Raw genomic sequence first — 18765 nt, forward strand, 5'->3', positions numbered from 1 at the left:
TGTTTCACCATTAAGTATTGCTTGCTGTTTTCCTCTCTTTCTTTCCTTAAATGTCACCTCTCTTGGGAATATTTCCCTGTTGCATCTAGTCTGAGTCAGATTCCCCTTCTCTTCTGTGCATTCCACTAACACAGTACTTATTCACACTCTGTTCTAAGTGAGAGTTCATCTGACTTTTCCTTTAGCCAAACAATTATTTGGAACTAGCCAAGTACCTAGAACATAGGAGGAAATCAATAAATATCTGTTGAATGAGTTATTAAAGTGGTATATTGTGGTTTTCTTTTTTTCTGAACGTAGCTTTTAAATTATTGCTACATTCTTACAGTCAGTATTTTCATTAGAGGGGGAAAATGTATCAAATAGAATGAATACAATTCATTGTAAAGTGTTATACGCATCAAGGGGAAAAACTAATTGTGGTTGATTGTATTTGGTTTCCCTCCCTCCAGTGCCACTCCCAGTGAGAATTCTACATCCCTGCTCTAGTGATTTCAGAGAGGTCATAAGGCTTGTGTTGGCCAACAAAATACGGGTGCAAATTCCATGAGTCTCATCCAAGCAGAAGCTTTAAAAGAAAGCATATGAGTGCCATGACTTTTATTTTTGCTACAAGTAGCCATGTCTAATGGTAATTTGCTATGAATGAGTTCTTTATCTGTTTGTGTTCCAAAGTGAAGACAGCATGGAGCAGAGCCAGAGGTAACTCTTGAGAGGCATCCTGAACTCACTGGTTGAGTGAAAATTCCTGGTGAGGGTACGGCGGTCTCTTGCCACCAGGCAGCCACCAATATCTACCCTCTTGTAACTATCATTTCTGCCTAAGCACCAGACCTCAGAGTGCCTTGCCGATTAAAATCAAGTGCAAGCTGTCCTCTCGTTCTGGCCTTGGGGTGGTGATTGCACCTGGTCAGGGAGAACCCAGTAACTCAAGAAGACTGGTGTATAAAGTTTTCGCTAGGTCTACCCCTACGTTCCATTCTGCCCTGAATAATCTTATAATTAACTAGTAAACTTAATACCTGCTGGGCTAGGGTAAATGTTGCAAAAGTCAGTCCTGCAGCTTATGCAAAGTATACATCATCTGTCCTTGTGGCCATGAGGGTAGACATTGTGTCTCCTGGGGATCCTGAACTTCCTCTTAGAGCTATAAACAGCCTAATGACCCTTATTCATAAAAAACTGACCTTTACTAAACAATGTTGTTTGCCTCATGGTTAAAGGTCGCTTTCTTGGGGCTAGACCTGAGGTTTTGTATTTCTTGGTCTTATACATCCTATGGAAAAAATGTACGCTTAAAGAATACCTGCCCTTTCCATGTAATAGCATGAGTGCCTGTAGCGAAGTTTTTTACAACAATCATTACTACTAAGATTCGAATTGTAACTTCTGCAGAATCCATGTTCTGGAAAATTGTAAAAATTATCTATGAGAAATCATTTCCTAAACACATGCTGCTCTTTCTGCATCTTGTACCTTTCACTCTAAATGACACTAGAGAATCCGACAGAGCAGAGATGCCTGCTTGGTGTTCAGAAAGAAACTCGAGGCTCTCTCACCCCCTTTTGCCAACACCATCCATCCTTCAGGGACCCCTGGACCTGCTGGAGCTGGACTCCAGCAGGTAACATACAACGGACTTATAGCATGTGTGAGAACTAACTTTTGGTGTGATATAAGCCTTGGAGTTCGCTTATTACCACAACATGACATAGTCCAACCTGACTAACATACTAACATACTTGAATTCAGCTTCTCAGCACTTCTGTATGTACTATAGTTAATATAGTTCATATTATCATTTCTTAAATTAACATACACCCCTAAATTTTACATAATGACACATTTATCTATTCCTCCAACTGAAGAAATGGACACTCCTTAGTCTTCTAAAATTAATTTCAAAGTGTACAGGTGAGGCAGACATTGCTACTTGCCTACTCAATATATGAACACCTTTGTCCTTATTAATAGATCCTTAAAATTGTTGAAGGAGACAATATACCTGGCTAACATTCCAACTTTCACAGATTCCCTTGATATTAAGGGTGAGTATGAAGTCCATTCTCTCTACTAAGAGGGAAAAGAGAAGCTGCCAAGTAGAGATCCTGGGAAAGCCACTGTCTTCTTGACAAAATGGGACAAACTGATGAACTGTGGTTCTATAGCCACCTTATGCTCATGACAACCAAACCTGCAGAGTCTAAGCTGTGGGCTCAAAAGGCAAAAAGTGAATCAGTGCAATATCTGGTAGAATAGAAAGAAGAGACATCACCACCTCCACTCCTTGATTCCTAGACTTGGACCAGTGTTATGCTTCTGAGAGAAAAAGTATTAGAGAATTATTGCAGATTCAAAGCACGTACCACTGAGGCATAATCCCAGTCTCTCAGGATTTTGTCTGTCAATTGGTGCCATTGACAGTCTTCAGTGGGCCATTTTACTTTTCTAACAGGACATTGCTCTAGGTGATGGGATCTTACCAGTGTATTCCACAGGTATAAACCAATGATGCAAATCTTTTTACTGTAAAATGAGGTCCTTGGCCACTGAATATCTTAAGTCTTAAGACCACTGACTACTGAACCGGGTGACAGGAAAAGCAAACCCATATCCAGAAGATGTATCTATTCCAATAAAAACAAACCACTGTCCCTGTATGATGACAGGAAACTAAAGTAATCAACCTGATGGATAATTGGTGCCCTGGAAAATGATGGCATATGAGAGATCCAGGATTGGCTTCTAAGGGACAATAGCTTAGGAGGTAGTACAGAGTTTACAATTTGTTGGAAAGGTTTCATCTCTAATCTTTTTGTTTCCCTTAGGAATGTCATAAAACTGAAACAAAACTTATGCTTAGTAAACCAAAATTGTGCATGATATACATGCAATATATTGCAATATTAATTGTAGTGCTTTTATTTTCCCAATAAAGTGTTTTCCAAAGTTTTCATAATTAGCATGAGTTATTTTCATAATAATAAAAATAATTTTTTAAAAACTGATCATAATGAGTTCAAATCTAGGCTGTGTATCTCATCTCCCCCACCAACACCAATGAAGAGAATTCCTCAGTTGCCTGCCTTAGTTGGTAATTATTTACTCCACTGAAGAATTAATTTTGCCTTTTTATTTACATATTTAGCCATGCCAAAATATACATTTTTATTTCATTAGATGAAATAAAATTCTTGTGCAAACAACAAAATGAAACTTCCTGTGCAATGGAAAGTTGAATTCAAAATATCCATCTATCATCTTTTCATCTATTTATTTCTTTTTGTCTATCTATCTATCCATCTCTTAGAATAGTGGTTTCCAAGGGTGCCTGGGTGGTTGAGCATCCGACGGTTGAGCATCAGACTTTTGCTTAGGTCATGATCTCGTGGTTCATGGGTTCCAGCCCCGCGTCGGGCTCTGTGCTGACAACTCAGAGCCTGGAGCCCACTTTGAGTTTGGGTCTCCCTCTCTCTGCCCCTCCTCTACCCCTGCTCACACACACACATACTCTCTCTCTCTTAAAAATAAACATTAAAAATAGTATAGTGGTTTCCAGCCCTGATCAAAGCAGCACCTGGAAATTTCATTGTAGTTTGTTTGCTCCCCTTTCCCTCTATGGAAAATATGTCTACATCATTCACTATTCATTACACATGAATTAATTGAGTGCCTACTCTTCAGAGCTATGGACATGGCAGTAAACAAGGTACTTCATCTTTGGAGTTTATGTTCTCCAATATCATACAATAAACAAATTAATATACAATAAATATATCAATGTGTATTTATTTATAAAATTAAAAAGCAAGCATTTTGAAGACAGGAAGCAAGATGGAGAGATAGAAACTTCCCTAGGTAGAGTACGGGGGTGAAGGTCACCTAGATAGGGTGACCAGGGGAGGCCAGATGACATTTGAGCAAAGACTTGAATAAATGGAGGAAATGCACCATGTGACATTCTGAGGAAAGGCCACACAGCCTAAGGAAACAGCAGGTGCAAGAGCTCTGAGGCAGAAACAAGCTTAGAAAGTTTGAGGAATGGTGAGAAAACTGGTGGGTGAAGAGCAGAATGAGCGAGATAGAAACAGGCTGGATATTAGGTCAGAGAGACTGGCAGAGGCCGGCTAATGTAGGACCTTTTAGCTAAGGAAAGAAGTTTGAATTCTATCTCAAGTGAGAGAGGAAACTACTGGAATGTTTTGAGCAGGGTAGCAGAGCTGTGTGTGTGTGTGTGTGTGTGTGTGTGTGTGTGACATTCTTGGTGCTGTGTGGATAATACTGAAGCTGAAGAAGAATGGATACAGGATGATCTGTTAACAGCCTGATTTCAATGGCTTAGTCTAAAGATGTTAGTTTGGATGAGCCCGGTAGTACTGGAGATGAACAGAAATGGTCAGATTCAGATTGCATTTGGAAGTGGGATATAAAGGAAAGAGGGGAGTGTAGGATGACTTCTAGATTTTTTTCCCTGAGTAACTGGGTAAATGATATGGCATTAACTAAGGTGGAGAATGCCCAAGGAGTAATGGATTTGATGGGAGGTAGGACTGTTGAGTTTGGACATGATGGGTGTGACATACCTATTAGTCACTTCAGAGCAGGTGGAGATATTGGGCTGGCTGTTGGATGTGTATGTCTGAAACTCAGGGGACACTTGCAAGGATGGAGACATAAATTTGGGAGTAATAGTTCAAATGGTATTCAATAGTAGGACTGCTTAATGCCACTGAACTGTATATTTAAAAATTATTAAAACCACACATTTTGTTATGCATATTTACCATAGTAAAAAGGGAGGGAGTGAGTGATCAACTACGAAAAATATTGCTGAGAGCAACTAAGATGAGTATTGAGAACTGACAGTAGGATAGCAGCGGTTCTCAATCTGGGGTGACTGTGCTCCCCTGGAGACATTTGGAGATATTTCTGGTTATCACAACCAGGGGAATGATACTGGCATCTAGAAGGTAAAGGCCAGGGATGCTGCTAAACGTCATACAATGCACACGGCAGCTCCCCAAACTAAAGAATTATCTGGCCTCAGTGTCAGTAGTGGCAAAGTGGAGAAACTCTTGAAATATGCCAATAGGAGAATCATTGATGGTGCCGAAGGAAACTGGGTCAGTGGAGTGCTGGAGAAGGAAACCTCACTGAGAAAGGTTAAGGAAAGCACCCGAGCTAACAAGTGGAGTCAACTCTTTCAAGGAGTTTTGCTCTCAGTAAGAAAAATGAATGGATAGCTAGCTAATAGGGGTTATGGGGTCCAGAGAGGTTCTCATTTTAAAGATTGGAAATATGGGGCGCCTGGGTGGCTCAGTCGGTTAAGCCTCCCACTTCGGCTCAGGTCAGATCTCACGTTTGTGGGTTTGAGCCCCGCGTCAGGTTCTGTGCTGACAGCTAGCTCAGAGCCTGGAGCCTGCTTCTGTTTCTGCGTCTCCTTCTCTCTCTGCCCCTCCCCTGCTCATGTTCTGTCTCTCTATCAAAAATAAATAAAACATTAAAAAAATAATAAAGATTGGAAATATGTCTGTAAGTTCATAAGCTGATGGGAACGAACCAACAAGAAGAAAATTAAATGATGCAAGAGAAAGAGGGGGAGAATTTTGACAGAGAGGCGGAAGGCATGGGATGCAGGGCACAGGGACGGTTTGGTCTTAGGCTCGAGGACATTTATACACTGTGGGCCGAAGGAAAGAAGGCAAGTTCGTCGGCGCACATACAGGTAAGGGAGACACGGTGGCGGGGAATGAAGCGCTGATCCGTACTTCTACAATAGCGGCCTCGTCATCACATTTCTAAATTCAATCCCCACCGTGGTTATTAGGGTATTGTTCCCACTTCACAGACGCAGAGGACTTCACCCAATATCACAATCAGTAAGTTTTAGAGTGGGGGCTGGGGAGGCTGGGGCCACTTTGATCCCAGCCCGGGCTCGTTAGCCCCACCACAGCGGCCCATATAGACTGTCACTCCAGACTCATGTGTCTACACTGTCACCGTGGTAAATTTCGTATCGGTGAAACGTGCACTGACATGACCTTTCCTAAAGTTTCCGATATTTATTCATTAAGTTTATTATAAATTACGGCAGAAAAACCTTAAAACAAAACTGTCTCTCCCTTAAAAAAATTAACTATTTTGCCTTATACAAGAATTTGAATATCAGCTTTTTTTCCCCGTAGGTAGTTGGTCCAAAACAATCCAAAAAAGTTTATGACGGGGGGGGGAAGGAGTATGCTTTTGTCTGAGGTAAATTTCAGCAGCAATTCACTGGCTAATCGCAGGAATATTGCCTTGTCATGAAAATGTCGCAATAGGGTTCATTAGATAAGGCACTTAAGTAACTAGGCAGATTATTTTCTCAGAATGTCTCAAAATCTTCACGTGATGACACTAAAATAGTAAGGCGTGTGGAGTTCTTGCTGAGAAATATAATCAAGAGGCATTCTTATCCAATTCTCAGTGACCTCCTGGGTTATCTGCTTGGGGGGTTCCCTAAGGGGTGAGCCCTGCCCTGTTTATCTGCGTCCATCAACAGCAGCATCACCTACCCAGACTTAGAAAGTGCTCAGCATATATTTTAATCTATTAATTGTTTGGTGGTTTTTAATCACATTTTATTTGCTTCCTCACATGATACTTCCTTAGAAATATGCATGGCAGAGGAAATACGTATAAAAGGCAGGGGAGGGGAAGGAGAAGTAAAACGGTTTTATTGTCGCTCTTTATGGGAACCATCGTACATACTTTGAAATAAAAAGACTATTACAAATATTATTTAAAAATATAATAACAGATATAACCAATGAAACCAAAAAACCAACTGGGCTAAATAACCAAAGAAATATGATAGCAAATAAAATGACATGGAAGTTATACATCTATCAATACAAAATCAGAATGCATTAACACCCAAGTGGGAAATTCAAGAACAAATATATCTGTCCTATTAATACACATAAATGGGCTTCATTCACGTTTTAAGGAAACAAATAAAGACACCCTCAGATTGGGTGACAACTCTATTCGAGATAATATTTTATTCAGGCTAATCTAAGACAGAGCAAGATGACCACCGTGCCTTAGATCAGGCTGTCATAGCCAGAATGCCATTGGCTAGAAGGCTTAGAAACACAAGACTTTGTTTTCTGCACAGTTTGGAAATCTAAGATCAGGATGGTCAGGTCCTGGTAAGAATCCTCTCGCAGGTCACAGACAGCTCATTTCTTGGTTTATCCTCACATGCTGGAGGGGGGAAAGCTTGCGAGGTTCTCTTTTATAAGGGTGCAATTCCATTCCTGGGGGCCCTAGCTTCATGACCTAATCACCTATCAACGGCCCCACCTCCAAATACCATCACATTGTGGGTTAGAATTTCAGCATATGAATTTGAGGGGAGCATAAACATTTGGTTTATAGCACCAAGTAATGCTACAAGAGACCCAAACCGTAGAATATGACATATATGGAAACATATTAAATTGTGCACACTGAAAACAGAATATATCTTCCTTTGAGTATCCAAGGAATTGTTGGAAAAATTGACTATATATTAGGCCACTAGAAAAATTCAACATCTTCCAAAAGACAAAACTGGTATAGAAAACATTTTCTGAACATACTGCAATAAAGGGAAGTTAATAAATATTTTTAAAGGCCTTTTCACTTGTAAAATAACCCTCATTCTTTGTTTTTAATGTTTATTTATTTATTTAGAGAGAGAGAGAGAGAGAGAGAATCCCAAGCAGGATCTGCACTGTCAGTGCACAGCCCAACATGGGGCTTGATCCCAAGAATCTTGAGATCATGACCTGAGCCAAAATCAAGAGTCAGATGCTTGGGCACCTGGGTGGGTTAGTTGGTTAAGCGTCTGACTTGTGGTTTTAGCTCAGGTCACAATCCCATGGTTCATGAGATCGAGCCTTGCATTGGACTCTACACTGACAGCATGGAGCCAGCTTGGGATCCCCTTTCTCCCTCTTTCTGCCCTTTCCCTACTCTCTCTGTCTCTCAAAATAAATAAATAAACTTAAAAACATTCTAAAAACAAACAAAAAAGAGTCAAATGCTTAACCAACTGAGCCACCCAGGTGCCTCATCCCTCATTCTTAAAAATAAATTTTGAAGAATTTCTTGAAAAAAAAAGTGATAAAACACTACATACCAGCATCTATAGGCTAGAGCTAAATCAGTGTTCAGAATAAAATTCACAAGTATTTATATAAAAAATAATAAACTTTAATTAAGCATCCATATAAATAAAAGGAAGGAATTGATAAAAATTTGAAAATAAAGCCAGAACCAAAATAAAACCAGCATTATTAATCAATAAATCACCCCAAAATATTTTTATTATAAAATAGAATAAAATGATGGCGCTCCTGGATGGCTCAGTCAGTTAGGTATCTGACCTCGGCTCAGGTCATGATCTCACAGTTCCTGAGTTTGAGTCCTGCATTGGGCTCTTCTGACAGCTCAGAGCCTGGAACCTGCTTGAGATTCTGTGTCTCCCTCTCTCTGACCCTCCCCTGCTCACACTCTACCTCTCTCTTGAGAATAAGTAAACATTAAAAAAAATAGAATAAAATGAGTAAACAAGAAGCTAACCTAATTAAGACAAATGGGAAAGAAATCACAAATCCATAAAATAAGAACTGACAAAAGTACCTGTGTGGCTCAGATGGTTGAGCGTCTTAATTTCAGTTGAGGTTACGATTCCAGGGTCATGGAATCAAGCCCCACATCGGGCTCCACGCTAAGTGTAGAACCTGCTTAAGATTCTCTCTCTCTCTCTCTCTCTCTCTGTCTCTCTCTGTCTCTCTCTGTCTCTCTCTCATTCTCTCTTTCACTCTCTCTCCCCCTCTGCCCCCTCCCTCGCTCATGTACTCTTTCTCTCTCTTTCTCTTTCTCTAAAATAAAAAACAAACAAACAAAAAAAGAACTGACAAATTAGAAATAGTCAAAGGACAATTAGGGAAAAAGAAAGACATTAAGAGAGTGCTTAATCTGGAAGTTTTTTGCAGAAAACAGGCAAAAGGGCAGCAAATGTGAATCTACAGGTAAGAAGGGATTCCACAGAGTACAGAGTATGAGGACACATCATACAGGAAGAAAAATGGAAATGCCTGAAAAAAAAAACAAACCATCTTTAGGTTGAGCCTTAGCAGAATCTAAACTCTTACTTCTAAGGATTTTCAAGATCAAGTCTGTATCCAATGATGGAAAGTGTATTAGTTTCCTATAGCTGCTGTAACAAATTACCACAGACTCAGTGGCTTCAAACAACATAAATTTATTATCTTGCAGTCCTGGAAGTCAAAAATCTGAAATGCGTCTCATTGGGTTAAGATCAAGGAGTCAGCAGGGCTGCATTCCATTTTTGGAGGCTCTAAGGGTGAATCAGTTTCCTTGCCTTTTCCAGATTCTAGAGGCCTACATTCCTCCGTGTGTGGCCCTCTTCCTTCACCCTTAAAGCTGGCAAGAGCAGGGTGAGTTCTTACCACATCATATCACTCTAACGTTCTTCTCTGCCTTCCTCTTCCAATGTAAAGATCCTTGTTATTACATTGGTCCCACCTGGATAACTCAAGAGAATCTCCCTAAGATGGACTGTGTTAGGGGGCACTTGGGTGGCTCAGTTGGTTAAGCGTCCAACTTCAACTTAGGTCATGATCTCAGTCTGTGAGTTTGATCTCCGTGTTGGGCTCTATGCTGACAGCTCAGAGCTTGGAGCCTTCTTCAGATTCTGTGTCCCTCTCTCTCTCTCCCGCTCCTCTGCTTGCACTCTCTAACTTTCTCAAAAGTAAACATTAAAAAAAATTTTTTTTAAAGATGGACTATGTTACAACTTTAATTCCATTAACATAATATATGTTATAGGATTGGAATGCAGACATCTTTGGGGGGGGTCGTTATTCAGCCTACAACAATTGGAAAGGCAAACTTCTGGTATAAGGACTTGGAATGTGGACGGAGGCAGAAGTCCAGCTCAATAATATAGAACATTTGGTGGGAATCCTAGAGTTTGGAAATTTGGATAAGACCCATTTCAAAAATGAAAAAACATGGAGAAAATAATTGATCTGTGGTTCAGGAAACAACTTGGAAGCAGGTAAGTAAGTCATCCCCGGATGACCTTCGTATTAAAGTTCCATTGCCCCAGCTGGGCAGTAGAGGGGGTCGATGGAACTAAGTCTATGGAACTTGCCATTAACAGGACCCAAAATTACAGACTGGTCTGAAACCCTTAAGAGGAAAAGAATTTGTCATCCCAAAATATGCCTCTTTGGTGATGAGGTTTGGGGGTGATGGGGGTGGAGGGTTTGCAACTGACGGCCAAGAAGGAACTCCTGAAGACATCTTTGGTGCAAAAAGGTCACTTTATGAAAGCACGGGGACAGGACTCCTGGCAGAAAGAGCTGCATCGGGGTTGTGGGGACGGACTGGTTACATACTGTGGAGTCGGGGGAGGTAAAGTCAAGGGGAAGTTTCATAAAAGGATTTCCATACGCTAAAGAAGTCTCACAGATTACTGGAGGCCTAGATACAATAACACTAAGGTGGTTTTTCCCTCTAGCAAACCATCATCCTTAAGACAGTAGAGTTCCTGAAGATTAGGCTATTGGTAAGATTGCCCTTTTCTTCTAACATCACTAAGGTATTTCTAAACGATGGAGACTCTCAGTTTAACTGTCTGTTTTCTGTCCTTTCTTTTGTTCTTGGGCAGGCAGGAGTGCCTGAGGAATATCACACTTGTCCCACCTGGCAGAGGGCGGGGTGTTCTTAGCTTGTGGTTGCCCTCAGCTTGCCTTATGCTCCCACATCATTTGCCATAAGGATTATTTTAGAGAAACAGCAAACACAGGAGACGCTCAAAACTCCAGATAGAAGGTACCCTTTTGTAACATATATTAACATTTAGAAGGGAAATCTTCCTTTGTGTGTCTTCTTCTCTGTGCCAGAAAGGGAAGAATCACTCTAAATCTGTAGAAACACTTACCAATGGAGAAGGCATAGACTTAAATCTGCATAACAACCTTTGCCTTGTTTCCTGCGTCTTTCCTGGTAACCTTTCATAACTGACTCTATACCCAATATCCTCTTTTGTTTGTAGGTGGAGATGGCATTTAAGGTGGTGGCTTTGGCCATTTTGAGGAGTTACTCAGTTGTCCTGGGTCTCTCCCATGTGTACAGGAGGCACACATGTTATTAAACTTCTGTGTGTTTTTCTCCTGTTAACCTGTCTTTTATTTCAGGGGAATCTCGGCAAAAAACTTAACAACATAGAGGGAAAATGATTTTCCCTCCCTGCAGCCCTGGATTGTGGCAGGATTTTCGCACACAGAGTCGGGACACTGAGGCTTTTCTTTCCAGGAAGGAACTTTATTCATGCTGACACAGATTCAGTTGGGATTGATTGTACTTGAAAAACCGAGCCCTGAATGCTGTGTGGTGTAGCCTTTTATGCATTTTCTACTTGTCTCCTGTATATGGGTAATGTGTAGACATACAGTCTGATAGAGTGGTCTCATGTTACAGGGTCGTGAGGGAGGTCACGTAGGCATGGTCGCCTTCCCTATCTTGAGGGGTTTTTCCTCACTGCATCCCTTAGAGAGGGGACTCTACCACAGTGGGAAGGGGACAGGACGGCTGTGCTTACTTTGCCAACAAGACAAATGGGAAAGTTATTGTGACAGTTATTTTGAGATAAGGGAGAATTAAAAAAGAATCTACAAATTTCTTCCTGGCTTTTCTGTTTCAAAAGCATACACTCTCAAGACATAAGAATAAAAGTGTTTGAGAACATCATTTTGTGAGAACTGGAGATTTAAGGGGAATGAGGCTTCCAGCAGAGACTTAAAAAGATTCCTCTGCATTGCGGGAAGAGAGCAGAAGAGAAGTGGCTAAGGTCTAGGCGTAGGTGGATGCTGACAAATGCACACGCTGTGTGGGCAGGAAGTGCATTCGTGGTGAGTCCAGGCAGGTGGCATCCCCTCCCCCCACCCAGGTGGGATAGGTGTGACATTCCTCAGGCCTCTCGGGTGCCTGACTGAAGAAAAGGAAAGGAAAGAAATGGTTAACTAGTAGAGCTCACATTGGTGCAGGACAGGAGTTTCCACCAGTTTGCATCTGTTTTAATGATTTACAAAAAAACAGACAATCTCCAGAAACACACAGACTCAGTGTCATGGAGCCCTAACATCGCCTTCCTCTTCATAGTGACATGGGGAACAGAGGCAAGAAGAAAATGTAGCTAAAATTGCATTTCTTTGTATCCTGAAGCCCATTGACAAAAACTGAAGGCAAATACAGAGCATAACATTTCTCAAGGAACTCCCTACTGTCTTAATGCTTGGATAAGGGGAAAAACAACTTTAGCTTGACAATAGCTAGGCCTCCAGTACCTTAAGAGTCCTCTTTAGCATATGAAAGTCCTTTCGCAAACCTCCCTTTTGCCTTTACCTCCCCCAAAGCCCAGGTATATTACCAGTCCCTCCTCACAACCCCAGGGCAGCTCTATCTACCCCCTGGGGACCTGTCCCTGTGCTTTAATAAAATCACCTTTTTGCACCAAAGAGATCTCAAGAACTCTTTCTTGCTGGTGGGCTCCAGACCCCCACCACCACTCCAAAACCCCATCAGGGAGGGTGCCATGTCTATGTTCCAGTGGAGCGAGAATGGAGCAAAGTAATTCCCATTTCTAAATAATTCCCATTTCCAAACATTGAGCCACAAATAACAGATCTGCTGGATGAGAAGGAGCCAAGATGGAGAAACTTCAGGATCAGATTTTTCCCATTTCTAACTCCTTATGCAAGGACACAAGTCTAAACCAAACAGACTCCATGACAGGCTTTAAGTTTCCCCTCCGATCTAGAAGGTCTAGGCTTCAGTTCCCCGAAACTATCAGGCAGTTAGTTACACCTTGCCCAAGGCAGGAGGGACCACCCTTGTAACACCCAATCAGGAAAGGCCAGCTAACACCCTTAACATTCCTAAGGACAGGCCTGTAGATGAAACCATAGATAGTTACCTGTTGTTCAATACTAGATTAACTAGTTACTCACCCCATGTGGGGGTCCTTGGCCCACCCTGTAATTGGTTATTTTCAAAGAAACACTAAATATTGTGATTGGATCCTGCCAAAAGTAACGAATATGCTAGGTAATGTGAATGGTTAAGCCTGCTGTCAATAATATTGTATAATAATGATCACTGTACCTATGTCACAATTTCTTGTAACTCCCCCTTCTCAAACCCCATAAAAACCCTGCTCAGCCCTTGTTCGGGGTTCTCAGCACGGATCCACTGCACTGGTGAGGTCTGTGAGCCCGAGTTTAGGCCCAGCAAGCCTAAGCCCGTAATAAAGACCTTTGCTTTTGCATCCGTGACTCAGTCTCCCTGGCGGTCTCTGGTTTTGGGGGACGATATTGAAATCTGGGCATAGCACTTGGTAATATTTAAAAACATTCAATCTTAAAAAGTGTGCTTTGGAGGGGGGTGCCTTGGTGGCTCAGTTGGTTAAGTGGCGGGTCATGATCTCATGGTTGGTGGACTGGAACCCCACTTGGGCTCTGTGCTGACAGCTCAGAGCCTGGAGCCTGCTTCGGATTCTGTGTCTCTCTGCCCCTCCTCACTCACACTCTGTCTCTCTCTCTATCAAAAATAGAATAAATACTTTTTTTAAGTGTGCTTTGAAGGAAACTCTTGAATTAACTGAAATTAGATTTGTCACTCTTATGGAATGGAATCTGGGGGGAAAAAAGATTCCTCGAGAAAATGAACACCTATTCTAGGTGAAATTCGGATAATAGCTCTAACAGGGAAACTCTTGAATGGGGAGTAGAAATAATAGGCATACCTCTAAATATATGGTGTTAATTTCAGCTTTCTTTACTAGAGAGATCAATGCAGACCAAATTAGACATTAACATATTATTGCATATTGCATATGGTTGATTAAATTGAGATTTGGAATCTGTAGAAAACGTAATTGAAAACAGTTGGATGATGTTTACGGCTCTCTAGAGAGGGGCGGTATTCTTTTCTAGTGCTCAGAAAGGAATGGTGTTGTTCCCTGCTGCTCGCATTCAGGGAGATTTTATTCATTTTACTTCAGCGATTATCAGAAGTGGGTAAATGAACACTCTTCTCAAGCAGGTATGGCATTGATACTTAATGAATTTAAGAAAAGGGTTTACATTTACCCAACGTATTCCCCAGATACCCCCGGTGAAGTTCAAAATATTTACTCTCACAGCTTACAAATATCCATGAGGATCCCAACGGGCCGGGAGCACCCTCCGTGGTGCGGGCTAGTCGGTCCGGTGTGAAGGCAGGGGAGCAGACACGTGAGAGAGGAGGTGGGTGAGAGGCGTCTCTAAAGTGCCCGCTCCTTGTGCATGCACCGTTCAGGTTGTAGACCTCCCACGGGTCAGGTTTTGGGGGCTTCCAAACTTGTGTGTGCCATTTTTACTTGTTTTCCTAATTCTGTGTTTAAACCACATATTTCATAAAGCAGTGGGGTTAGTGTAAAAAGAACATTGTTGTTATGATAACTTGAATCCTTTTGGAAAGACTCAATAAATGCAAATTGCTTTAAAAATTGTTGCCAAATTAGACATGGGTGGAGGAAAATTAAAAGAGAAAGTGGGTGGAGTAAAACAATCTCAGAGGGTGTTTTAGTGAGATTGCTCCCCTGGAGTCTGAAGTTCTCACTTAAGGGGGAAAAATCACCACAGGAAAGCAGAGACTATGCATTAAGGGAGTAGATTATTCAAGCATGATTTTTAAAGTGAAAATGTCAACACGCCAAGATACAAAAGTGCAATAGTTTTCATTTTGAAGTAACTGCCATTCCAACTGTGCTCTAGCAACCTCCTCGGGAGCCTTATCTTTAGGGTGAAATTTCTTTATCACTTTTAAGCCATTAGAAGAATCTCATTCCAGTTTGAAAGCCAGTCTTGCTAAAACTTTAATCTTTTATTTGTTTTAAAGCTGTCCTCTTTATTCTCTTGTGGCTCTCAGATTCCCCTGCCTTTCTCCCCAGTTTTCTGTCTCATGTGTGAGGAGGGAGAAGAGAGGAAAAACAGACACTGCTCTTTACCCAGCAGGAGGGAGCTTTTCACCTTGGTTGGTCATAATTTCTAATGTCACTAAATCTTTAAAAGCTGAGCATGATCACATGAGAGTGAGGATCTCAAAAGATGTCATTAGAGCTCCTGGGTAGCTCGCTCGGTTAAGCGCCCAACTTCGGCTCAGGTCATGATCTCACAGTCCGTGGGTTCGAACCCCACATCGGGCTCTGTGGTGACAGCTCAGAGCCTGGAGACTGCTCAGATTCTGTGTCTCCCTCTCTCTCTGACCCTCCCCCACTCACTCTCTGCTCTGTCTCTCAAAATAAAATAAAGACATTAAAAGAACATTAAAAAAAAAAGATCTCACTAAGTAGTGTAGGGAAGGAAAAATAACTTTCCCTCTACGCTTCTAAGTCCTTGGCTGAGGCCCCCCTGGAACAGAAGACAGATTAACAGGAGAAAAACACACAGAAGTTTAATAACAGGTATACCTTCTGTATACTTGGGAGAGACCCAGGAAAACTGAGTCCTCAAAATGACCCAAGCCACCATCTTAAATACCATCTCCAGCTAAAGACAAAAGATGTTGGGGATGGAGACTCAATTATGAGAGTGACCAGGAAAACCACACTAAACACAGGTGTATTTGTTACATGAATTTAAGACAGTGCCTTCTCCATTGATAAGAGTTTCTAGAGATTTGGTCATCCTCCTATTTCTGGCACAGAGAGGAAGACACCCTTCCGAATAGAGATTTCCCTTCTAAATGTAAATGAATGTTACAAAAGGGTAACTTCTATCTGGGTTTTCAGAGCTTCTCTTGTGTTTACTGTCTCTCAAAAATAATCAACCTAAAATAATCCTTATGCCAAAGAGGCGTATTTTCGAGTGGCAAGTTCTTCTCCCCTTCAGTAAGATCTCAATCCAAACAGCTCCTTTAAGAACAGCCAAAATCCCCCAGTCACTGTTGGTGGAGAACTCAGGAGGGTGGCCCTTATGATCACTTCCTAATGCTCGTCCCCTCACTTTGTTGTCAGTGGAGCAGGTCAGTAAGCTACACAGACATCCAACATGGAAATGTGAGGTCAGCTTCCTTTCCTGCAAATAAATATTTCCCAATTGTTCAGGGCACAGCCTCCCTTCACAGGGAGAAAAAGGGTTCGCCTCTTGTCTTGAACACTGTTCTCCAGAAGTTCACCTCTCTCCTTCCCAGTCTTCCATATGTATGGAGTGGGACAGAGGAATAAGTAAAGAAAAGCTAATTCTGTTGGCTCCTCTCTACAGTCCTGGAAGCAGGTGACTAGTCCCAGTCATAGCTATTTTTGTAAATGTAAGTAAGGTGTGTCCTACTTAATCTCTCTTGTTTTCAGCCTGGGGACTTAATTTTCAAGGCCTAAACAAAACAAAACTAGAGAAAATCCCACTCCATACCTAACAACATCATCTCTTTACCTAAGACAACTCGGAACCAATCAGACTTACACTAGAGGAAGAGGGCTTCCCTCCTACAGTGAAGGATTGACGAGGAAATGTTGTGTTTATAATACGTATGTTTTAGGGTTCCTTACTTTAACTGACTTTTTTCAGTTTGCAAATCTGTTCAGATCACTTCACATAAGAGGACTTATTTGTAAGGCAAGCACCCAAATGGGAGATATCGAAAGCTGCATTTTCTACTGAGATATGCTTTCCTCTGATTATAAATAGTTCATCCTCTACAGTGTTCTAGACGTAAAAACAAATAAAAGGCACTCCCCTTTTGCCTCTTGAGCTTCTAAGGTTGCAATTCAGCTTGCCACTGTTAGCTTTTTAAAACAACTATTCCTGAACAACCTTCTTAGATTCTGTCCTTAAATGATTTGCCTCGGGGTGCCTGGGTATCTCTCAGTTGAGTGACTTCTGCTCAGTTCATGATCTCATGGTTTGTGAGCTCAAGCCCCGCATTGGGCTGGGCTCGCTGCTGTCAGCACAGAGCCCATATGGGATCCTCTGTTTCCCTCTCTCTCTGCCCCTTCCCTACTCATGCGCGCGCGCTCTCTCGCTCTCTCTCTCTCTCTCTCTCTCTCAAAAATAAACATTCAGAATAAATGTATAAATAATTTGCCTCAACATAGTTATTTAATTTCTCTCCACTTGTCCTCACAAATAGTCAATAAGAAAACCTTTTTAAGCTATAGAAGATTCTAGAACAGAGACTATAGTTTCTCGTGCCTTTCTTGCACATTCTTTCAAAGTCTTCTAACCTGTTGCCTTCACTGAATCTGTGTTATATCAAATAAAACAGATATCTTTCCATTCAAATCACCAAAGGGGTGTTCTGATTTTTTTAATAAATTTATTATTCACCAGGTGTTGATTCTACCCCGGAAATGCATTTACAAATCCAGGTATGCATTATATGAACACATGAGAAGTTTTAAGTTTGCCTTTGGGTTATAACTTGCTGCTCTCAAGGCCATGTGTATAACAGCAACCCAATAAAATCTCTGAGAAAATACCGCCCTTGGACAAACAACTTCTGTTGAAAATTTTCTTTCGCTGGCCCTATGATTTAGCCTCTTTTCACATACACATTTGCCTAAACATTTGAAGACTCCATTCAGCCTTATGGATCTAGTGACAGTAAACCATATGCTAACTCAGTAACAACAACTAGAATAACTATTACAACTGACGTACTGATTTCGGCCTCTCTTAAATCTTTATTAATCATCATTAACCTTGTGTTGTCTCACGGATTGTAGCAGCCCTGCTTCTCACAGCTTCTGATAACTTTGCATAAATGATGATTTGTGCTTTTGAAATCTTAATTTCTATTTTCAAAATTATTCTAATACCAATGGTGTGTACTTTTAATTTAGACAATGTTATTTATAATGACTTTGGTGAAACTCTAAAGATCAATGTACCGATCTATACTCAATCACAGTCTCTCTCTCTCTCTCTTTTTTAATATTTTAGTGCTATTTAAGCTGTTTTATTTTATTTTTTAAATTTTTTAATGTTTTATTTATCTATGAGAGAGAGAGAAAGACAGCGTGAGCAGGGGAAGGCCAGAGAGGGAGGGAGACACAGAATCTGAAAACAGGCTCCAGGCTCTGAGCTAGCTGTCAGCACAGAGCCTGACGCAGGGCTCAAACCCATGAACCATGAGATCGTGACCTGAGCCGAAGTTGGACGTTTAACCAACTGAGCCACCCAGGTGCCCCAATGACAGTCTCTTAAAATCTGATCTACACATAGCTGGATCAGAATCACCTGGAATGCTTCCTTACTGTCCAGGCTCTTGAACAGAAATCTCAAAGGATGAGGATCTCAGAATCTAAATAAGTGATCTTATGGATACCAACTTTGAAATGTCAGAAAACTTTCACTTTCCAAAGATCCTAAAATAATAAACAAACACTGAGGCAATCAGGCATAACAAGATACCTATCTCTAGTGACTCTTGCAGGAAACACATGGCTGCCATTTAAGGACAGTATATAATCAGCCTATTTCTCTCCGTATATATAACTGCCTAGGGTTAGTTAGAAACCACTTTAAATCACTTAGTTTTTGCAGCATTCATTCATTCAACAAATAGTCATTGACTGCACGCTAGATGTCAGGTACTAAGCAATAAAGTATGTAACTGAGGACCCAAAACACACTCACCGTTCCCTGGCAGACAATACACTCTAAG

The sequence above is a fragment of the Suricata suricatta genome, chromosome X (genome assembly GCF_006229205.1).
Source record: "Suricata suricatta isolate VVHF042 chromosome X, meerkat_22Aug2017_6uvM2_HiC, whole genome shotgun sequence".
Taxonomy (NCBI): Eukaryota; Metazoa; Chordata; class Mammalia; order Carnivora; family Herpestidae; genus Suricata; species Suricata suricatta.